The following is a 24,236-nucleotide window of genomic DNA, read 5'->3' as shown; positions in this document are numbered from 1 at the left end:
GAAGGAGGTCTTGTGAGGGCTGGAGATTTCCTGTGGGAATGTGTTGGGAGATTAGTTTGGAGATTTTTGGAGGAGACAGATTATGGACTGTCATGATATGTACTTTTGCCCTGTCCTGTATTTGAATAATATGCCATTTGATGTATGTAACTGTTCTCTGGTTTCTATTAGCTGTAATTTATGTATTTTCTTGTGCTGGGAGTTCACCTGTAACAATATGTCTCCTTCCCCCAATACTTGCAGCCCTAAGCTATAATGTAATTAAGCTTTGTCATCATCACTAGTGAAGGAATAGCCATTCTTCCTCACAGCAGGTGGCTAGTCAAATGTACATACTACATAGACTAAAGGTACCTTCACACGAAGCGACGCTGCAGCGATAGCGACAACGATGCTGATCGCTGCAGCGTCGCTGTTTGGTCGCTGGAGAGCTTTCACACAGACCGCTCTCCAGCGATGCCGAGGTCCCCGGGTAACCAGGGTAAACATCGGGTTGCTAAGCGCAGGGCCGCGCTTAGTAACCCGATGTTTACCCTGGTTACCAGCGTAAAAGTAAAAAAAACAAACAGTACATACTCACCTGCGCATCCCCCGGCGTCCGCTTCCCTGTACTGTGTGAGCGCCGGCCCTAACAGCAGAGCGGTGACGTCACCGCTGTGCTTTTACTTTCACTTTAGGGCCGGCGCTCAGTCAGAGCAGGAAGCGGACGGCAGGGGACGCGCAGGTGAGTATGTACTGTTTGTTTTTTTTACTTTTACGCTGGTAACCAGGGTAAACATCGGGTTACTAAGCGCGGCCCTGCGCTTAGTAACCCGATATTTACCCTGGTTACCAGCGTAAAACATCGCTGGTATCGTTGCTTTTGGTGTCAAACCTGACGATACACGCCGGTCTGACGACCAAATAAAGTTCTGAACTTTATTCAACGACCAGCGATATCATAGCAGGATCCAGATTGCTGCTGCGTGTCAAACACAACGATATCGCTATCCAGGATGCTGCAACGTCACGGATCGTTGTCGTTCTCGTTGTAAAGTCGTTTCGTGTGAAGGTACCTTTAGTGGAGCCGACCAGTCTAGAATCTTCCGATGGACCCAACCATTGAATAGAAGGTGTGACCCCTACCCCCCTTCATGGGCGGATCCCAGGAGCTCAGACAATCCATTCTTATTTTGAGATCAGATGTGAGTTGATCCTTATAGGAGAAGGAGTGGGGATTCTTAGCTGAGGCAAGACCCCACGTCCATCTGTGACTGCGGAAGCGAACGGGGCGAGGCTTGAGCGGAGGACATATCTCGTCATTCGTGAGATTGTTTTGGGATCCCTTGGATTCGTGTGGACTATTGCTTTGTTAGCTGGCACAAGGATTATCGGGAGGTGCCCCCGAACCTGTTCCGTTGGACTAATTGTGGACTCTGTAGATCTACCTGCATGTGTTGTTCCAGCGTTCTTGATAATAAATCTGTGGAATCATCCCTTGGCCTGTTGTCCCTTGTTGCCCTGCCGTACACCCCGTCACATGGACGTTCTTGTAAGTCATTGTTAGCAGTTTGAACTGGATTTACTGGGGAATTGGAAGTCAGTGAAGTGATTTGCAGAGGTGGAGGAGTAGAGATGGGAAAAATGGATTAATTGAGGCAGGAGATGGTGAGGGGTTGGATATGTGGTTTGAAGGACAAGTCAGAGCCAAGGGTTAAACTGAGGCAGCAAACCTGTGATAGAAAGTAAAGCATGATAGAGAGATCAGGTAGGGGAGAGAGTGAAATGGGCGGGGGAAGATGATGAGATCAGTTTCCTATACGGAGGGCAATAAAACAAATGTACCGTATACTGTGCAGGCACACATATTGTTAACACTGTGGAGGTGTCCTCAGTCTTTTATGAGAAGTATATTTTCAGTAGTCTTCCAGATGCACACTGCCAACAAAAGGCTCAGATTGTTTAGACAGAATCTAAGGTTTAACAGCTATTCTATCTGCAGCAGCACTACTTTAGAACTACTTCCTTTAAAGGGGTTATTTGGGATTTTTTCCCTATAAGCCTAAGCACTTATTTGCAGGTAATTGGTAACTACCTACCTGTCCTGCTGTGTGACAGTCTCTCCCAGCTCAGAGTGGTCACAGATCACTCCTGGCAGTTATTCTCCTGCTTCCTGTGATGTCACATCGACAGAGCAGTTCCTTCTCTTACGGTCTACTCTGTTAATGAGGCATCACTGCTGATGTCATGTTAATTGGCAGCTGGCTTTCTTTTTGTGCACTCATGGGTAAAATCACTCTACCAAAGCGTTCTATTGTAAGCACCGCAATGCTAAAATTCTATGTATTTTACCAGACCGAAATGTGCCGAAACATGCACAATAGTTGAGTAGTTTAGTTTATTACCTTGCCTGCCAGTTCTACATCTATGCTGTTATCTGATAAGAATTTAAGTAGCAAAAACAAAATAGCCCAGAGGCAAAACATATAGTCCAGCAAGTGAAATCACCCTGCGGTACTGTGAGTCAGAGGGACTGGGAATCACAAGTGTTATAATAGTTAAATGTATTCGGATACCTTGACAAATGTGGTTTGGTTTCGTTGACATGCAGTAAGGCTCTGCTCATGTCACATTTATTATAAGGGTTCATTATTTAGAGCCTTATGTCTGACATTCTGGTTCTGCAGATTGACATAAAATCTAATCTATAGTAAAAAGTCCACTTCTTTTCCATATAGATTTATTCAGTGTAATTTGCGGAGATGTTCCATTTATGTGGTTTGCCATTTAGCTAAGGGTGCACTTTTACCGTTTCCTTTATCAACACAGTGGTTCGGATTAGATTATCTATAAATCTTTAAACCTTATGACTTGTGAGATAAAGTTTAAAAAGGGTTTGGCATTTCCTTCAAAACATATATTATACCAGATGCTTGTTAGATCCTACTATGCTTTGACTTGGGCTTATTAAGATACTTATGGTTAAATTATTTTTCTTAAACCGCATCATAAAAAAAACATGCCAACATGCCAGAGATACAAACAGTCAATAATCCGACAAGTCAAGCAGGATGACTAACAATGTACTAATATTTTATAAGACTAATATTAATAAAGAAGAAGAAAGAATAGATTGGGAAAGAAAAAAGGGTGGAAAGGAGAGGAGGTGTTGGTCCATACTTACAATCTTGAATTGGTTTTGAATACCTCCTAGCCAAGATAAGAATTCTTCAGTTTACTTAAAGGGAACCTGTCACCTGAATTTGGCGGGACCAGTTTTGGGTCATATGGGCGGGGTTTTCGGGTGCTTGATTCACCCTTTCCTTACCCGCTGGCTGCATGCTGGCCGCAATATTGGATTGAAGTTCATTCTCTGTCCTCCGGAGTACACGCCTGCGCAAGGCAATATTGACCCAAAACTGGTCCCGCCAAATTCAGGTGACAGGTGACAGGTTCCCTTTAAACAGAAACCGAAGTCTCCATGTTCTAAAGAACTGGGTGAGTACTGCCGTGGTCCCAGGTGATGAGCTTCTCCACCCAACCAATGTTCAGGAAGGTATCTAACCTCTCCACAAGAGAGGATACCAGCGAGGTCTTCCAATGGGATAACTAAACAAGCTGCGGGTATGCAGAAAAACATTAGGCCTTTCTTCAAAGAAGAGAGTGATCTTGGTATAATAGATAACAGAGCCATCACCTGAGACCAGTGGACTAAATCTGAGCAGTCTTTATTGTAACAATCATTAACCCCTTAAACCCCGGATCTTTTTCGGTTTTGCGTTTTTGTTTTACGCTCCCCTTCTTCCCAGAGCCATAACTTTTGTTATTTTTCTGTCAATATAGCCATGCCAGGGCTTGTTTTTTGTGAGACAAGTTGTACTTTTGAACTACACTATTGATTTTACCATGTCGTGTACTAGAAAACGGGAAAAAAATTCCAAAAAGTGCAATCCCACACTTGTTTTTTGTTTGGCTTTTTTTACTAGGTTCACTAAATGCTAAAACTGACCTTCCATTATGATTCTTCAGGTCATTACGAGTTCATAGTCACCTAACATGTCTAGGTTCTTTTTTATCTAAGTGGTGAAAAAAATGCCAAACTTTGTAAGGAAAAAAAAAAAAAGCTCCATCTTCCAATACTCGTGGCATCTCCATTTTCCGTGATCTGGGGTCAGGTGAGGGATTATTTTTTGTGTTCTGAGCTGACGTTTTTAAAGGGAACCTGTCACCCCCCCAGGCGTTTTTAACTAAAAGAGCCACCTTGTGCAGCAAGAAGACTTGAGTGACGGCTGTGTGGCGTCTGCAGCAGGGGGGAAACGCCGACCTCCATGACTGAAGAAAGGTATTTGGGACTAATTACAAAACGGATTATTTCTGCAGTTACAGCACCAATAACTAAAAGAGCCACCTTGTCAGAATGCAGCATTACTGCTGCACAAGGTGACTCTTTTAGTTGAAAACGCCTGGGGGAGGGGTGACAGGTTCCCTTTAATTATACCATTGTGGTGCAGATACAATCTTTTAATCGCCCGTTATTGCATTTTAATGCATTGTCGCGGCGACCAAAAAAACGTAATTTTGGCGTTTTGACTTTTTTTCTCGCTATGCCATTTAGCGATCAGGTTAATCCTTTTTTTATTGATAGTTTGGGCGATTTTGAACATGGCAATATCAAATATGTGTATGTTTGATTTTATTTTTGTTTAATTTTGAATGGGGCGAAAGGGGGGTGATTTGAATGTTTATTGTCTTTTATTTTTTTATATTTTTTAAAAACATATTTTTTTTTAATTTAGGTATGCTTCAATAATCTCCAAAGGAGACTAGAAGCTGCCGCAACCCGATCGGCACTGCTACACATAGGTGATGATCACATCGCCTCTATATTTTATTTAATATTTATTATTATACATTTTTATAGCACCATTTATTCTATGGTGCTTTACATGTGAAAAGGGGGCAAATATAGACAAATACAATAAACATGAGCAAAAAACAAGGCACTTACAGGTACAGAAGGAGGGAGGACCCTCATAGAGCAGAATTACTCACTCTCTATGAGCGCCGACCACTGGGTGGCCCTCACAGAAAGCCGGCACTCCAGGAGACCTCCGGTTGTCATGCCAACACACCGATCGCATGATGTGGGTCACTGGTGGGCAGATTTCCGGCGCAATTTCCGTAAGCGCTTGTTAAATGCCGCTGTCAGTGTTTGACAGCAGCATTTAACGGGTTAATAGCTGCGGGTGGATCGCGATTCCACCCGCAGCTATTCCGGGCACATGTCAGCTGTTCAAAACAGCTGATATGTGCCTGGAAAGATGTGGGCTCACCGCTGGAGCCAACATCAAAGGGAAGGAATAAATGTACGCCCAATGTCGCAAAGGGGTTAATAACTGACCAGAAGGGAACAATTTTTTCCCAGTTCCACCATATATGTGCATGAATATTCTTATTTATTCCACATCTCCAACAGAGATCAAAACATTTCAGATAAAAGGGGCAGGGGCAGGTTTCTGCAACATTAAATGAGAAGGAGATGATATTTGTGTACATGTAATTTCAAATAATGTACGGTAAGTTTTCTCAAGAGAGAGAGATAACTGTGAAAATAGCATGTAGAGCAGGGGTCCCCAACCTGTAGCTCGGGAGCCACATGTGGCTCGCAGTCCCATGAATTGTGGCTCGCGGCTGTCTGCCAGCTTGGTGCATTAGCTCCAGATTTAGTAAACTGGTATGAAGAGCACATCTCAAAATGGGGAACTTTGTGATTAGCCCTGCACAGAAGAGCAGATCTGGGTACACATCTACTGGTTTGGGGGTTTAGTGATAATTTAAGTATGGTATGCTGGAGACAGGATGATACTACCGGTCAGAGGAGGTACTTGAAGATGAATGTGACTGTGTTAGGAGTGCATGATGGGAGTGAAGTGTCCGAGGGCAAGGCCGCCCATGCATATCCATGATCTGGCCCAGCAAAACCTCCACACTCAGATTCCATCTTAACAAACGTATCTTTACTGTTATACATTTTTATTAACACAGCAGAACACAATAATAGACAGTACAAAGTATGCTTATTCACAGAAATAACGTGTAATAACAAACTATCCCTCACTGTCCCTATCCACATGTTACCAGTTCCTTTGCTCCAGGAGGTTATCTGCCCACGTCGCAGGCCTGTCTGTCACTGCAGGGGGACGCTCCAGCCGAAGAGGAAACAACAGGGATTAAACAAAACTCTGTCTCTCAGGTCCAGACTGTAGTCCTTGGGGTTCAGCAGGTAAGGGTGGAATATTCGGCCTGTCAACAGAGGACCCGCTTGCAGTTCATGGGCTCCAGGATCTGTGAAGATGTCACCGCTGAGTGCTCCGCAGTGTGGAAGCTGGGAACAATCTGGATGTCAGCTTCCAAGAGAGAGAGGTCATCCAGGCAATCTTTTATATCGCATCTACAGGAGGACGCCAGCACACACAGACTTCTCTCTGCACCCAAAATTTTCCCGGGCTCTCTCTTTCCCTCCCCTTCCTGTTCACATGACACAACAGGGGGAAGTTTAGCCAATACAGTTTGTTTCTCTGTAATCACATTCGGCATAGGTATAACTTCTGGCCACACGGGGGCAGTGTCTGTCACAGATTCTATGTCAATGATAACGGAACAGTCACAGCCGGCCAGCTCACTACACGCCCCCCCGCTTAAAGGTTGGCAGTCCCTGTCAATGACTGTCTCCAGGGCGGCGATGGCTGTGGAGGTTGTAGGACCCGGCTGTGAAAAGGGCCACACATATTGGTCTCTGTAGGACTGTCCCGGGGGCACTCCTGCGGTGGTCCTCGCTGTCCGCCTAACGGGTGCTAGTCTCTTTCCCCGATCAGTCACCCCACTCTCCGCCCCAGTCAGGTAGCCAGCAAATTTCTCTGTCATAGCCCAGGTCAGGGCCAGGAGTTCCAGGCGGAAAGAGCTGTAGTTGACGGGGTTCTTTTCGGTGTCACGGAGGGATCTACTGGCATAGGCTATTACGCGTTCCTTGTTATCTTGGACTTGGGAGAGGACCGCCCCGAGACCTTGAAGGCTGGCGTCGGTGTATAACTGGAACGGCAAGGTGTAGTCTGCATATGCCAGAATAGGGGGTGATGTCAGAGCAGCTTGAAGCGCCCGGAAGGATTTTTCTTGGTCGGGCCCCCAGCTGATGCGTCGTCCTCTGGGACTGTTCGCGGTCCCTCGGAGGGTCTCATGCAGTGGTTCCGCAAGCCTGGCAAAGTCCTTGACAAATCGGCTGTAATAGCCCGCTAGCCCCAGGAAAGCCTGGACTTCTTTGATGGTAGTTGGCTGTGGCCACTCTTGGACAGCTGCTATCTTCTCTGGAGAGGGTTGGACACCTTCGGCCGAGATCCGGTGTCCCAGGTAATCGATCTCCTGCTGGAATAGACGGCACTTGCTGGGCTTCAACTTCAAGCCGTGTTTCTTCAAGCGCTGGAACACTTTGCCAAGCTTGTGAAGATGATCCTCAAAGGTGGCGGAGTATACCACGATGTCATCAAGGTATATCAGCGTGAATTCGAAGTTGAAATCTCCCAGACAGCGTTCCATCAGTCTCTGAAAGGTCCCTGGTGCGTTATTCAAGCCGAATGGCATCCGGTCAAACTCGTACAGGCCCATGGGAAGGATGAAGGCGGTCTTTTCTCTGTCCTTCTCACTCATGGGGTCCTGCCAATATCCACTGGCCAAGTCTAGAGATGAAAAATACTTGGCCTTTTTCAGGGCGATCAGTGACTCTTCGATCCGGGGGAGTGGATAGGAGTCCCGGATCGTGCAAGCGTTCAACCGACGGTAGTCTACGCAAAATCTCAGGGATCCATCTTTCTTTTTGACTATCACCACGGGTGCAGCCCATGGGCTCTGGCTTTCCCGCACCACTCCGGCGTGTAGCATAGATTCTAAGAGGCTTTTCACCTCCTGGTATTGCTGAGGTGGTATTTGTCGGTACCTCTCGCGAATAGGGGCAGCATCGCCCGTGGGAATCTCGTGTTGGATACTGGTGGTGTACCCGAAGTCGATGTCATGCTTTGCAAAGGAGTCTTGGTGTTCTCGCAGTAGTTTCTCCATTTGAGACACTTCCTGTTTGGTGTACTGGGACGGGTCCAGTTGCACTTTTTCCAGTAGTTTTCGCCCAATGTCTTCATCATCTGCTTGAGCATTTATGGCTGAGACAGTTACCGTCCAGCCATCTTCTGTAGACGGGGTGAATTGTAAGGGTCCCATGGGGTTCACTTCTGTGGGTAGAGCATATACTCTGGCAAGTTGCGTGCCAGCTTCAAGGGCTACACCTACGTCTGCGGTGTTGTTCAGCCTGACAGGGACTCTTCCGTTCCTCACGATGGCTAGGGTGCGGGCGACTAGTGGGTTTAGCTTACTCCCACTTGGAGCCCTCGGCTCGATTAACACTTCAACTCCTTCAAGCTGTCGGTTGGTGTTAAGAGGTAGGGAAATTACTGTCTCTTTTTCAGCGGGCAAAGTAATCCGGGTACAGCGGGGCACTTTAATGGCTGCTAGGGGTAGTTGTTCCTTTGCCATCTGTTGAAGTCCAACGGTCCGGATTACGCGCTGGAACGCCAGACGAGTCGGTTTATGTTTGGTAACTTTCTGCCAGTACTTGGGCCCTTTTCTTGTAAACAGCATAAGATCCAGGTCTTTCAAGATATTCATTCCGATTATTACTGGGCTCTCGGAGCCGAAGCCTTCCTTGACAATGACGATTCCTCGTTTCCCTAGGTCTTGTCCGCAGGCCTTCGTATCCACCCAGGCGACTCCGGTTACTGGAATAGGTAGGTTATTAGCCGCAATAATCTTAATGGTGGTATCTGGATCACAAGCAGTTCTTGGTTTGAGGTACTTTTCATAAAACTGTTCAGAGATCGTGGTCACTTGCGACCCAGTGTCCATCAATCCTTGCACTGCAACTCCCTCCAGAATAACTTCAAGTGTAGGACTACTCGAGGCGAGAGTACTCCGTTGCTGGCTCTGTTTTTCTACACCCCATTCTCTGTCCCCCCCCTGCTGCTCGAACCTCAGCTGCAGGGGTGTCTAGTTTAACGGCGGCCATTGTGGTGAGACCTGGCGTGGTGGCTCTGCTTGTGGATGTAGCTGATATTCTGTTCGTCGTGGTAACTGATGGTTTGTTCGTTGAGGACAACGATTCGCCCTGTGGCGAGGGTCACCACATGACCAACACGGTCCCGCGGGACGGCTAGGTCGTATCCGCTGGTCTCTCTGTCGTTCTAGTGTTAACTGTGACACCTGTTGCTGTAAATCTGCTACCATCTGTTTCAGCTCCTCGGTGTCACTGTTGGGCTGTTTACTGTCTAATATGGATCTGCACGCAGCGCTTTGAGTCCCCACATCCATGACGGGTCCCCTAGAACGTTCTATGGCTTCCTGCTTGACTTCAGCGAAGGTGAGAGTCGGCATCATCCGAACCAAGTCCTGTAGCGTACGGTTAAGATACTGGTCTCTCAGCCCTATAACGAATTGGTCTCTCAGTACCAGGTCACGAGGAGCTATAGTAGCCAGTTGTTCCCCTTTTGCACAGACTTGTTCAAGGAGTACCTGAAGGGCATTTGCATATTGGGGAATGTCCTCCCATTCAAGCTGTGTCCGTCTGAAGAACAGGTATCGCAGTGTTCCCTGGTACGTAGTAGGTCCATAGGTCTTTTCCAGCACCTGCACCAAATCCTCCAACGCACGCTGCCCCCTGACCGTCTCCAGTCTGACTGTCGTCCATGCCTCCCCCTCTAGCGTCAGTACCGCCATTTCTGCCAAGGTCTTAGGGTCAATATTATACATTTCTCCCAGTATCCGCACTTGTTCCGCCCACTCTGGTACGGGGTAGTTTCGCCCGCCAAACTTCCTGACCTGGTTTACAATGGACACCGGCGGCGGTTTCTGACTGTACACTGGGCCTGGGTGGGAATCTTGCTGGGCACAGATCCTGCCGACTACGCCAGATGAAGTGTCCGAGGGCAAGGCCGCCCATGCATATCCATGATCTGGCCCAGCAAAACCTCCACACTGTTATACATTTTTCTTAACACAGCAGAACACAATAATGGACAGTACAAAGTATGCTTATTCACAGAAATAACGTGTAATAACAAACTATCCCTCACTGTCCCTATCCACACGTTACCAGTTCCTTTGCTCCAGGAGGTTATCTTCCCACATCGCAGGCCTGTCTGTCACTGCAGGGGGACGCTCCAGCCGAAGAGGAAACAGGGATTAAACAAAACTCTGTCTCTCAGGCCCAGACTGTAGTCCTTGGGGTTCAGCAGGTAAGGGTGGAATATTCGGCCTCTCAACAGAGGACCCGCTTACAGTTCATGGGCTCCAGGATCTGTGAAGATGTCACCGCTGAGTGCTCCGCAGTGTGGAAGCTGGGAGCAATCTGGATTTCAGCTTCCAAGAGAGAGAGGTCATCCAGGCAATCTTTTATATCGCATCTACAGGAGGACGCCAGCACACACAGACTTCTCTCTGCACCCAAAAGTTTCCTGGGCTCTCTCTTTCCCTCCCCTTCCTGTTCACATGACACAACAGGGGGAAGTTTAGCCAATACAGTTTGTTTCTCTGTAATCACATTCGGCATAGGTATAACTTCTGGCCACACGGGGGCAGTGTCTGTCACAGATTCTATGTCAATGATAACGGAACAGTCACAGCCGGCCAGCTCACTACAGGAGAATGCTGAATGTGGTGGGGTGTGGTGGGAACCCCTGGATCTTGGTATACTGCTTTGGGGTAATTTGTGTGGAAAAGCTTTGGTTATCATTATACCCGTAATGAGGGCTTTGGTTGCCACTACTGTGAGGGGGGCTGTAGCTGGATGTGGCTCACAACCCTCCTGCAGAGCTGAATGTGGTTCCCAAGGTCAGAAAGGTTGGGGACCACTGATGTAGAGATAGTTAGAGACGGTATACTAGCTATGCTTTTTTGGCCTGTCCCTTTGGGAAAATGTCAGTGGACAGCACTATACATCTCTACATGCAATGTATGACTTGGGGAGCTTCTGATTCAGATAGACCCAGAATGTGTGACTGGACCATCTCTTTAGAGAAAGTGTTATTAAACACTAAAGCGAATTAGAGTTATAAAATAAGCCTAAAAGGGCTGAATTCTTGTCACAGAGCTTGAGAGCAGTGGATATAATTGAGAGAGAAGACAGTATAATGTCAACAGGTCAAACAGAGTAGAGGAGTCTAGCTTCCCTGTAAGGCTTCCATCTCAAGGGTCACCCATTACTTATCTTTTTTGTGATGAAACCATTTAAGCATATATGTAAATAGGGATGTCTAATCTAATGTTCAGAAATTCCATTCCTTCATTGACTTTAGGTTTAATTAAGTATTAACCAACTCTATGTTTAGAGCCAGTCCAAAGAGATTAAGAACAGAGTTTTTGTATTGTCGTCTCTCACTTCCCTTTTGGAGAAAAACCCGACTTGTATATCTGGAGGGGGATATGAGATTGGAGATCATTTTGGAAAATAGTTTAATATCAATATTTATTACAGATATTTGGTCTATAATTACCTATTAACATACTTATATAATTCTTGATAAGTAGTCACAGAAGTTTATCTTACTTAAGAGGATTAAGATAACTAAACATTGCACAAGATATTGTCCGATGTCCAGTTAGGTGTTGAACAACACTTTGTTTTGTTCCATGATATCCCAGTGCTGTGTTATCTGAGTCAAGGTAACCTTTTCTAGCTCTGTATTTTCTGACATCATTAAAATATGTCAGGAGGTAGTATTGAGACCCTACATAACTAAAATAGAATATAAAATCTATGACGAGAGATCAGTTGGGGTTCCGGCACAAGACCCAGTGGGCAATAATCCACTAAATTCAGTGGTTTACAGTAAAATATGGGGACAATTGACCGAAAACATTCAAAGCTGATCTTCCATTGATCGTGCTTCTGGATAAACTACTGTATTCTGCATCATGATCAGTAAGTATAAATGTCAACATGTACAAGAGGTGTTACCTGAAGATTTACTCTCACAAGAGTTCTCAGTAGTCCAAAATGATGCCTCACATGTGTAAATCAAACTACTAGTTCATCAGCGATTTGAAAAGTTGTTGAGTGTAAAATTGCCTTATAATTTAGCATCATTGTCTACAGGAATAGGAGGTAGACCTATATATAATTCCTATCTTATAAGAGACTCAGGGAAGTGGTAGTATGGAGGGCTGATTCTCGTTAGCATGCAGTAAGAGCAATGTTAGATCATTTTTGTTGGTAGGCCAGGCTAGAAGATATAGGAGCAAATAACGGGATGGCTGAGAATAGGTTATTTTTATTGTTATTATTATTTATGTTATAGTATTCTCAATTCCAAGGTAGAGAACAATCAAAAAGGCTTTACAAGGTACAAAACGTATGCCTAAACCCGGCTAAGTGACGGATGGGTAGAATGTGAGTGAGGAACTTGCTTGTGAAGTCTTACAGTCTACAAGGGAAGAGAAGGAGACTAGGTGAGAGTAAGAGCTGCTAATATGGCAGTGTGATGGCAGCAGCAGGGTTATTGCAGGTGGTACCATGTTCCGTAGGTATTGTTGTAACACATTCTGCCACTCTTCAAATAAAATCACTTCTTTTTTCTTCTAAAATACAATGTATAAAATAGACATTGCAGAGAGCAAGTAGGACGTCCAGCGTGTATTACAGGTTGTAGGCTTTTTTGAAGAGGTGGGTTTTCAGGTTGCGTTTGAAGAATTCAAAGATGGGAAATATTCTCATTGAGGCAGAAGAGTATAGAGGAGGTAGTTGAATTATTCGAACAGTAAAACTATATATGGATAGATCGTGTGTAAGATGCAGTAGTCTAGACTGGAAACAACATGGGCATGCTTTAACATTTTTTGTTGATTCAAAGCTGAAAATGTTTTTGAATTGGATGCATGCAGCAGGTGGCAGTAAGGGCTTGAATTTGTGGTTAATAGAAAAAAGCAGAGTCAAAGGTTACACTGAGGTATTGGCCCTGGGAACCTGGTGGATTTACTAACAAGTTTTTTTTTTACGTCTGGTTGGGGATTTGAGCCTGGGTTCTGTTATATGAAAAAATGAAGCTACGCTGACTCTCTTTTTACAAAACTAGAAAGTACATCAATCTGCTCGACTCCTTTCACTATGTTCACATGCAGCATTTTTGCAGCTTTTTTAGGCAGTGAAAACCTGCTCTTTTGGTAGCAAAAACTCTGTGTTCGAAACACTGGTTTGGCTACGATTTTTGCAGAACGTTTTCACTTAATGCTTTCTACAAATGAAAAAAATGCTGCAGATTTCAAACATGCTTCAGTTGTCAAATTCAGTCAGGAAAAAAACAAGCAAACGTGTGCGTGAGATTTCTGAAACCTCATAGCTTTTGCTGTAAAATCCATCTTCTTTTTTTGCATAAAAAATGCTGCAAAAACACTGCGTGTGAACATAGCATAAGGAGCCACACAGGATTCCTGATCTCCCTGCGGCTGTTCTCTACTCTTTCCAGCGATGGCTGTTGCAGACTGTTGGTTAGATGCTACATCTGCCACTCAAGAGCGGAGGGAGAGGTTGTAGAGCCCTTAGTGCAGACAGCTTACAGCTCAGCAGTGTTAGGGACCGGCTTGAAGGTACTTATAGTAGCTTTGGGCTCCATTTTAATACTTTGTTTTCATATTCTTGGTGCTAAAGCAGCACAAAAATTGTAAAAAAGGCTAAAAAGTTTTACATTTCTCCTACTTAGTGCTGTTTAAACTCTTCATATTATTTTTAAAGGGGTTATGCACTCAGATATTGTGTCATGTCAAATGGGCGCATGATGGTCTTTAATTTAAATTATGTTGATCAACTACAGGAGTCCTGGCCTTTATCCTTACTGCTTGATGTATCCCCACTAGTCTTATCTCTTTCTCTTGTAGTGGAGGATGTCATGTTGCGGCTGTAGCCAATCACTAGTGACGGCTGTTCTGCTGTAGCGATCACATGACTTTACGAATTTAAAGAGGGAACGAGAATGGCAGAAGGGTAGTTCCAGGGTCAGTAGCGGGGAGGAACACTGGGGTATAGTCAGTGAGTATAAGTTTTTCTTTTAAGATCACCACAGGTCTATTTGTAAGAGACAAGCTTGTGGTGAAAAACCCCTTTGAAGGAAGAAATCTGAAAAAAATAAGTTTATGATGAATTCCCGATAATACAATTCCTTTATGACCCTCATTTTTAATGCAGGGCTTTCACTTCAATGTGTAAAAAATTTTTTCTTTCTTAGCTTTCACCACTGACAATACCGTCTACATCTTCAGACCTCCATGTAATATTGTGATCACAGTCATTTAGGAGTCACAATACCACAAATACTAATAATTGTGCTGTTCCTACTAAGTTCACCCAGCAAATGTCACGTAAGACCCTGTGAAGCCTCTACATGTGCTGTCCCGTCAGGACAGCTCTATCAAAAGATAAGTGAAACATTATATAATGCCTGCAAAGCCAAAAATATAAAATGGAAGAGACTGATAACATATAGGTATGTCTACGAATTGTGTCATTAATGATGATGGAGATTGGAAATAACACTGGAAATGAGCATTGAAAAAAAATGATAGCTTAATAACGGCAGCGACTTTGACAGGTGCACATGAGAAATATATTACTGGACCATTAGGAGGTTTTAACTATTACTCTGCTTTGTAAGTTATTCAGGTATGATAGAAAGCACTGTGCAAAGCTGAGATCTAACGGACAAATAGAATTTCTACTGTGCTTGGACGGAAAGTTTAAACAGTCATTAGAATCCCTACAACAAAGGCTTCTAAAAGGCGACATTCGCACGTTCAGTATTTGGTCAGTATTTTACATCATTGTGTAAGCCAAAATCAGTGTCAGTGTTTGCTAAAACCAGGAATGGAACTTACAGAAGAAAAGTATAATTGAAAAGTTTGACACCTGTTCTGTGTGTTGGAGACATTACTTGATTTGGCATACAAATATTAATAAAAAATAATGATGTGTGATTGAAGCCCAATAGTCATAAAGTGTAACCTTAAAGGTGAACGTGTCAGGTCCCCTATGCTCCTCAACCCACCAGAATTTGTATATGTATTGCTAAATTTGTTGCCTAACTGTGCCATTATAACCTCTGTCACCTAAACACATTTTTTAAAAAAGTATTTATAAGCTTAATTTTTTCTTATGCAAATGAACCTTTTGCCTCAATGAGAAGTTAGTTTCCACAGACTAGTCGTCCCTCTCTGCATGTTATCACGCCCCTGTAGGCATGAGAACACAATTTGCAAGAGGCAGCGTCTTCGCCAGCTGTCTGCAAGTCTTGTGCATATGTACGGCTTTCTCTAGCCATGCTTACAGATACAGTAGCTTTGCTTGTTCCTGTTGATCTCCTCCTCCGTGTGCGTGAGTCATCTTCTGGACTTCATGCGCAGTGCACCTCTGAAGCCGAGAAGCAATACATTTCCCCCTGGGCTTTAAGACGGAGCCAAATTTTTGAAATCTGACCAGTGTCACTTTATGTGGTAATAACTCTGCAACCCTTCAACAAATCCCAGTGATTTTGAGACTGTTTTTTCATGACACATTATACTTTATGATAATGGTAAATTTAGGTCAATATGTTTTGTGTTTATTTATAAAAAATATAAAACCGTAAAAAAAAAAGTTTAAAAGATTTGCAATTTTCTAAATTTGAATGATTATCCCTTTAATCCAGATGGTCATACCACAGCAAACCATTAATAAATAACATTTCCCACATGTCAGCTTTACATCAGGACCATTTGTAAAATGTTATTTTATTTTGTTAGCCTTTTAGGAGGTTTAAAAATGTAGCAGCAATTTTTCATTTTTTTCAAAGAAATTTACAAAATTTATTTTTTTAGGGACTTATCCATGTTTGCAGTGACTTTAGGGTCTCATATATTGAGAAACCCCCAAACGTGATACCATTTTAAAAACAGCACCCCCTGACATATTGAATACTGCAGTCAGGTAGTTTATTAACCCTTCAGGTGCTTTACAGGAATTAATGCAATGTGGTATGACGAAATGAAAATGTGTATTTTTACCACCTAAATGTTGCTGACTTCTGAACAGGTTACAACAGCCATCAGACTCTAAGGCCACTATTTGGTCATGAATTGCCATTGCAAACATCAGGACCATACATTCATGATCTTAGGGCACCAATTTGGATAAAGAGGAAGAGTGTGGGACTCTGTTAACCATTTATAATGATGTAGTCACTATTGACAGCAGCATATAAGGGGTTAAACAGATTTGGATGGGGCAAACAGTGATCGTGGCTGGTACAGCAAGCTGTCAGCTATAGTGGACAGCGGACAGCTGCTGGATTGTCACCTGTATGGGGATGCTGTTCTCTAATATCTCAGGTCAGTTAAAAGACGTATTGGCTGTCATTAAGGGGTTAAATATTGGAGAGTTAAAAAATAATTCTTCCAATGCACTGAGATCATTTGGTTCTACAGAAAAAATGCCATATTGCCACCTCCACAACCCAGATATTTAAGAACAGCCTGAAACATCTGTTAGTGATTCCAGGCGCTCTAGATCTAGAAAGTTGAAGGTGGAAAAGCTATTTATTGAAATCAATGTGCAGAGGAACACATTCCTGCTCTCAGTTCATTATCTTATATAATTCGGTTTTATCTGTAGATTTAATGCTTCAAGGTTGCATATAATCCAATTAAAATGAGTGGAAGCAGGGCCTGAGGTGTTTTAGTTCAATATAAAAAGTTATATTGTATTAAAAAAACAACTCAGTACTCCCAAGAAATTGAATAATTTGTTTCCGGATACAATTTCCTCTAAGGCTAGGTTCTCCTATTAAACAAAATCAAACTAAGGCAGTGAATGTTTCTGCAGATCATACAGTACCCTGTACATTACATCTATAAACTTGAGATTTTGGGGTGCAAGTCCAGGCAATTGTAAGGAATCTTCCAATAATTTATGACTTTCGGGCTCACCATTTTTTTAAAATGATCAACAACAAGACAGAAAATGTCATCGTCTAGAGGATGTTATCGATACCATAGATGCAAGAAGAACAAACAAATCAATTTTCGAACAAATTGAGCCAGACATGTCACTCGAAGCAAAGGTCACCAAGCTCAGACTTGTCTACTTTGGACACATCATAGAAAGACATCAATCACTGGAGAAGGACATCATGGTCGGAAGACTAGCAGGAGGAAGGAGAAGAGGTAGACCAACGACCCAATGACTTGATACTATCAAGATAACTATGGAGAAGACCCTGGTCATCTATCTAGGCTTGCACAAGATCGATCTTCCTATAGATTGTTCATCCAGCAAGTCTCCATGGTTCAAGACCGAGGTGAACCTGTCAAATAATAAATGAAAATAACATAGAAAATAAGCTCTACATAACACTAAAAAAGCAAAAATTATTTGAGAAGAAATGTTACACCTCTTTAAAATGAAATATACAAAGAAAAAAGTTCATGTCATGAGAGCATTCAATTTTGTTACTAAATTGATATCCTACAAGACCAACGACATAGGTTTTTCATTCTTGCATCTGTACAGTACATCTTATGCATGTAACACATAGGACAGGGTCATGTGCAATGGATATTACATATAAAGCATCACACATGTACTAAAATAGTATAACAATGGGAATAGAACATAAGGTACAGTATATGCTGACAGGCACTGTCCCAGAGTTAAAGGTATATGCTGACACGCACTGTCCCACAGTTAGAGAATTACATAATAATAAAGACTTAGTAGAATGACAAGTGTATAGCAGGGGCAGAGCTTACCAGAGAGCAAAGGCACAGACCCTGATCCAGATGGCAGAGACCCTGACGCACGTTTCACGTGTTTCCAGATCGCTTTCTCAAGGGGATGCAACCTATACATGTTTGGTATCTGCGATCTCGTAATTACCTGGGGAATCATACTGTCAGGTCAGTTTCAGCATTTGGTGAACATGATAAATAAGAAAAACTCAAACAATTGTGGAATTGTACTTTTTTTGCAATTTCACCACACTTGGAAATTTTCCAGTATGCTATATGGTCAATGGTGTCATTTAAAAGTACAACTCGTCCCGCAAAAAAATAAGCCATCGTATGGCTATATTAACGTAATAATAAAAACGTTATGGCTCTGGGAGGAAGTTGAGGAAAAAACGAAAGCCCAAAAATGTTAAATTGCTATGTGGTGAAGGGGTTAAATGTTTGGCCACATCCTAATGCACCGAGTGGCGGTACTTTGTTTGAACAGTCCTTCTGAGCTGACAAGTCTCTTTAACCTCACCGTGTTCTCTAGAATCTCAACAGTCCTTTACACACAAACTGTTTAACGCCCACCATCCCCGTTCTAACTTCTCAGGACCACAAGCCTGTATCTCGCTCACGTAGACCATTGTAACTTCACACAATTTCTTCTCAAATTGCAAAATTTATGAAACACTACTAAACACATACTTTTATTCAGTAGGAGGGTCACTCCATACGCCATTAGCTCCAGCCCTAAAACCCATAAAGAGTAACCGTCGTGTTAACATTGTAATATATCTTATCATCTGCTTCTTTTGTCTCCTGGACTGATTTTTACCTCTTATTTGATTGGTAAAATCTGTATTAAGTGAAGACATTTCAAGCTACAGATGTAGAAGATGACAGGTGGTGCTTTTAAAATTCTCTGGAGTGAGGAGTTAGAGGCTGACTTTCACATTCTGCAGCAAGTTCTCCGGAAACGACAGTTACAGTTCTCCATAGAGCTTCATGAGCACCAACGGTCATCTCCTATCTCAGTAATGGGAACATCTGTAATCACCGAAGTCATTTTACGTTTGAATTGAGAATGGTGAAAATGTAAGAAGCAGAATTCTCTGCTAAGATGTATTACAAAGTTTCTAATTTTCACATGTACAATTGATTTATGGAAGAAAAAAAAAAAAAACAATTACTCTTTTACCGACTCTCCTCCACAACCACCACTTCTATTCAGTCCACTTCATCCCAGGAGAGAACCAACCAGGCCATGCCACCGGCCTCAGAGTAGACAACCTTCCCTTATATACTGCTCAGCAGTCCATCCCAATGTCTCCTCACAGCCCCCTCCTCAAATTCAGCTGTAGCTTCTCCTGGGCTTAAACCCACCTAGCATTTCTCACACTGGGTGTCTTAAGACCACTGTGCCCTTGACACTCCAGCTATCCTTCAGCCCACCGCTTCTCTCCTGGCTGCTCCGGCCTCCAGCACACCAATGCTCCCCCACAGCAGAGTCATATGACAGACTCCATATTAATATCGTGGCTCTACCCTAAAAAACATCCAATCCCTTTAAACACAGCATTTCACAGAATAATGCAGCTCATGGTGTTTAAAATTCTAGATGGTTTTGGATCAAACCCAGCAACTTTTACAAATGTGTAATCCATAACAATTCATGCAATATTAAACTGTCATTTCTACATTAATGCCACTTCTGCCTGCTGAATAAGTAGGACAACCAAAGTGGTTTCATCACATTAATGAAATAGATAAACCCCTTATGTAATAAGGCCAAAAGATGTACTAAACATCAATGTACATATATACAGTAAAAATAAGCATTAAAAGAAATCTGTAACCAGGTTTTTGATAACTCATCTAAGAGCAGCAAAATGTAGGAAACGAGACCCTGACTCCAGCAATATATCACTTAGTTTACTGGGTGCAGCAATTGTGATACAATCAGAGGTTTTAGATGTAGCAGAGCTCAGAGGGCTGCCCCCACCCATACCACTGATTAGCAGCTTTCTGTGTACATTTTATATTGGCAGTAAACTTCTAATCAGTGGTGGTGGCGGAGTTGAACCAAGATGCACACGGCGCCAGACCAGCAGGGATAATCTCCTGCGCATAAAACCCTCATTGTATTGAAACAACAGCACACAGCCTAATAAGTGACATAGCGGAAATCTATGTCTCAGCCCCTATTTAATTCTGTCCTCAGATTACATAGCAAAGCCTGCTGACAGATTCCCTTTAAAGCTGCAGTAAGGAGGTGTTCTCATTATATTCATTTATTGCACAGCCACAGGATTTGCAATAAATATCTGATGGGTGCAGATTCTGCACCTGGGAATGAGGTTTCCCTTCCCATATGGTGAAGCAGTGAATGGATTGAGAGATGGCTATGTACAGTTGGGAAAATAAGTATTTGATACACTGCTGATTTTGAAAGTTTTCCCACCTACAAAGAATGGAGAGTTCTGTAATTTTTATCGTAGGTACACTTCAACTGTGAGAGACAGAATCTGACAATGAAACCTAGAAAATCACATTGTATGATTTTCACATAATTAATTTGCATTTTACTGCATGAATAAGTATTTGATACAACAGGAAAACAGAACTTAATATTTAGTACAGAAACCTTTGTTTGCAATTACAGAGGTCAGACGTTTCCTTTAGTTCTTGACCAAGTTTGCACACACTGCAGCAGGGATTTTGGCCCCCTCCTCCATACAGATCTTTCAGTTTTCATGGCTGTCACTGGGCAACATTGAGTTTCAGCTTCCTTCAAAGATTTTCTATTCAGTTGAGGTTTGGAAGCTGGCTAGGCCACTCTAGGACCTTGAAATGCTTCTTACGGAGCCACTCCTTTGTTGCCCTGGCTGTGTGTTTCAGGTCATTGTCATGCTGGAATACCCAGCCACTTCCCATCTTCAATTTTCATACTGAGGGAAGAAGGTTATTGGCCAAAATCTTGCTATACATGACCTTCATCCTCCCATCAATACAGTGCAGTCGTTCTGTCCCCTTTGTAGAAAAGCACCCAAAAATTATGATGTTTCAGGATTGGGATGGTGTTCTCGGCGTTGCACTCAACCTTCTTTTCCACTCAAGTGGAGTTGATACCAAAAAGTTCTATTTAGGTCTCATCTGACCACATGACCTGTTCCCATGACTTCTCTGGGTCATCTAGATGGTCATTGACAAACTTCAAACGGGCCTGGACATGAGCTGCCGTCAGCAATGGGACTTTGCGTGCCCTGCAGGATTTTAATCCATGAGAGCATAGTGTTTTACAAATGGTAATGTTTGACATTGTGGTCACAGCTTTCTTCAGGTCATTGACCAGGTCCTCCATGTAGTTCTGAGCTGATTCCTGACCTTTCTCTGAATCATCCTTACCCCACGCGGCGAGATCTTGCATGGAGCCCCAGACAGAGGAAGACGGACAGTCATCTTATGTTTCTTTGATTTTCTAATAATTGTGCCAATAGTTGTTGCCTTCTCACCAAGCTGCTTGCCTATTGTCCTGTAGCCCATCCCAGCCTTGTGCAGGTCTACAAATTTTTTCCTGATGTCCATAGACAGCTCTTTCGTCTTCGCCATGGTGGGGAGGTTGGAATGTGATTGATTGAGTGTGTGGACAGGTGTCTTTTATACAGGTAACAAGATCAAAAAGGTGCAACTAAAACATAATGAATGCACAGTAGGAGGGCTTCTTAATGAAAATCTAAATGAATAATTATTCATAGAATCATAGAATGTTCGAGTTGGAAGGGACCTCGAGTATCATCGTGTCCAACCCCCTGCTCAATGCAGCGCAGGATTCACTAAACCATCTAAGACAGATGTCTGTCTAGCCTCTGTTTGAAGACTTCCATTGAAGGAGAACTCACCACCTCTCATGGCAGCCTGTTCCACTCATTGATCACCCTCACTCTCAAAATTGTTTTTCTAATGTCTAATCTGTATCTTCTTCCTTTCAGTTTCATTCCATTGCTTCACGTCTTTCTAGGTGCAATTATTTCCATGAGAATAATGATGATCCCTCTACACTGTGACATCCATTCAAATATGTGTAGACAGCTATTAAGTCTCCTCTTAGCCTTCTTTTTTGCAAGCTAAACATTCCCAGATCCTTTAACCGTTCCTCGTAGGACATACTTTGCAGTTTGCTCACCATCCTGGTAGATCTTCTCTGAACCTACTCCAGTTTTTCAATATATTTTTTAAATGTGGTGCCCAGGAATGGACACAGTATTCCAGATGCATCAGACTGTTGACACATGTGCAGTCTGTGATCTATTAGCATACCCAAGTCTTTTTCACAAACGCTGTTGCTTAGTTCTATTCCTCCCATCCTGTAGATGTAATTTTCATTTTTCTTGCCCAGATGTAGAACTTTGCATTTCTCCCTGTTAAACACCATTCTAGTAGTCACTGCCCTTTGTTCAAGCTTATCTACTGTAGATCCTTCTGAATCCTTTCTCTTTCGTCTCTGGTGTTAGCTCTCCCTCCTAGCTTCGCATCATCTGCAAATTTGATTAGCTTACCTTCAGTTCCTTATGTAGATAATCTATAAAAATAGTTGAACAACACTGGGGCCAGGACAGAGCCTTGTGGTACCCCACTTGAAACACTCTTCCAATTGGATGTGCAACCATTTATTATCACTCTTACTCCATGAAATCTGCATGTCACTAAACATGAGAACATATACTGAGAACTCTCCCAAGGAAACAGAGTCTCCTATAATGTGTTATGTGATATATACAGTACATGCATATGTCCAATGTTAAAATCTCCAAATAGGCAAGAGAGCAGCTTCTATAAACATACAGGAAACAAAATACAATAATCTGCACTCAGAAGTACAGATTATAAAAAAAATTATCACAATCTGGTTTCAACTAGTTTAAAAAAATGTATGCGAGTCATTCCGTAAAAAAAAAAAATAAACATATACCTAAAAACAGTAATGGACATTTTAAGAAATGTTTAATAGGTTAGAGTAGAGTATGTCACTGGCAAAAGAGTCTACCTTGTCGTGGTGGTGGCTTAAAAAATGTTTTTGCAAAAACAAAAAGCTGCTAGGTATGTATGGTGTTTGATGGCAACAAAGTTATGATTGGTGAGAACGTGGTGCCAAAGCGGAGTTTTTCCAAGAGTGGGCTGTGGGACTGAGGAAGGTTTGAGTGGTGGAGGTGGAGCTGGGGTGAAGCCTGGGTAGAGTCTCAAGAGGGCCCGAAAATGTTGATAGTGTGGGGCCCTGCAATTCCTGGTGGCAGCCCTGGGCACACAGTTTTATTTTTGGTATTCTTAAATTCTTTTGTGTTATACCCTTCTACTCAAGCCTTGCTCCAGAATACGCACACTATATTAGTCTTAGGGTACGTGTCCACGGTCCGTATTCACGGTGCTTTAGACGGAGCAGAAAACATACATAGGGCCCTGTGATTTACCTTTCTGCGACGGAGCGTTGCTGCAAGGTAAACAGACATGCTGCGGTCTAAAAAGACGCGCCGCATGTCTGGAAACACAGCAGCCGGGTGCGTGTTCGCACGCATAGTGGAGAAGGGATTTCATAAAATCCCCTCCACTATGCTGTAACATCTGGACGCTGCGGGTTGAGCGCTGTGGCTGTACGCAGCGTTCAATCCGCAGCTAATCCGGATGTTTTCCTGAACGTGGACACATACCCTTACATGGAGTATCTTTTGAAATGAAAACAAAAGAAGGCACTTATATATTATTTTTGCATAATTTTCTACAAGTTGTTGAAATAAACAGTGTGGCCGAAATCTGATCAGACTGAGCAGATAAGGGTTTAGTGTTACAGGAGATCTGAAAGAGGAGATATAGGCGTTCATACATATGTAGTCCTTCGTATGTGGTATCGGATTGGTTATGGTGGGTGCCTTTTACGACATGGTTGGCTGTAGCTCACCCACTCTCTGTTGCAGACAGAACAATTGAACAGCCTAAGCCCCACCTATATACCATCACCTCCTCTCTCAGATTAACCAGCATTAGTAGAAAGGAGGTGAAATAAGATGGATACATTCTGGGACACACATCCAAGACTTACATTCCACGTATTTGCCTTGTGAAATTGAACACAACAAGATCTAGAAAGTTAAGGATATTATGGTAAGTCTTGCTAGTCATCTGTGCTCGTTTCGACCCTTTAACAACATATAGCCAGCTTCTACATACTGCATGGTACTGTTTGCCTGCCTTGAGCTGAAGGAAATGCTGTGTTCATTGCAATGTGACAAACTTACGGAATACGAAAATGTAGTAATACTAGGCGCAGATTTGTGCTTCAATATAAAAGCCTGCCACCACACCAGTAAATCATTTCCTTCCCATATTGTGGAGCAACAGTGCCTCTCCGTCACGTCCCATCCCTCTCCATTACTGCCTGC

General features: G+C 43.0%; 1 protein-coding gene across 4 annotated transcripts in view; it reads left to right on the top strand.

Annotated features, from left to right (window-relative positions):
• MCTP1 (multiple C2 and transmembrane domain containing 1) overlaps window positions 1-24,236 on the top strand; it is a 1,325,457-nt gene that overhangs the window by 256,850 nt on the left and 1,044,371 nt on the right. The window lies entirely within an intron of this gene.

This window comes from Ranitomeya variabilis, chromosome 1, assembly GCF_051348905.1.
Source record: "Ranitomeya variabilis isolate aRanVar5 chromosome 1, aRanVar5.hap1, whole genome shotgun sequence".
In the NCBI taxonomy this organism is placed as follows: Eukaryota; Metazoa; Chordata; class Amphibia; order Anura; family Dendrobatidae; genus Ranitomeya; species Ranitomeya variabilis.
The sequence above is the reverse complement of the archived record's forward strand: the minus strand, read 5'-3'. Positions and strand labels throughout refer to the sequence as shown.